The sequence below is a fragment of the Montipora capricornis genome, chromosome 3 (genome assembly GCF_036669925.1).
Source record: "Montipora capricornis isolate CH-2021 chromosome 3, ASM3666992v2, whole genome shotgun sequence".
Taxonomy (NCBI): Eukaryota; Metazoa; Cnidaria; class Anthozoa; order Scleractinia; family Acroporidae; genus Montipora; species Montipora capricornis.
The window spans coordinates 16,104,317-16,104,746 of record NC_090885.1 but is presented as its reverse complement, the minus strand read 5'-3'; positions in this window follow the sequence as shown (position 1 = coordinate 16,104,746).

Here is a 430-nt window from a genome sequence, read left to right as displayed (position 1 = left end):
AATACGGAAAGAATTCTAAATATTAATTAAAGCTAACCTTAGGCCTACTAAGCAATAGTTTTTAGGCCTTATGTTAGCATTAGTAAGCGGTTAGGGTTGTTTTTGTATTGGTAAAACAGAGACCTGTGACCTGTGTTTTGTACCTGCCCCGTCACGTTTCGCTGGGAAAAACAACACAACACCATCAGCCGCCTGTGAGCCAACTATCAAGAAGAAGATGAGTGCGATACAGACTTAGATCACGCATGTGCAATTCATTGTTGGAGTCAATACAAAAAGTACTTGAATGAAAATCCGAATCTTTATCTACGCCACTTATATGCAGTATATGTATTCATCAGATCCAAGAACTTTGGGTTCCATCATATCCTGATTCATTAAGTATTTTAAAGCATTTCATCCAGATGTTTCATATTTTTTAAGAATGAGG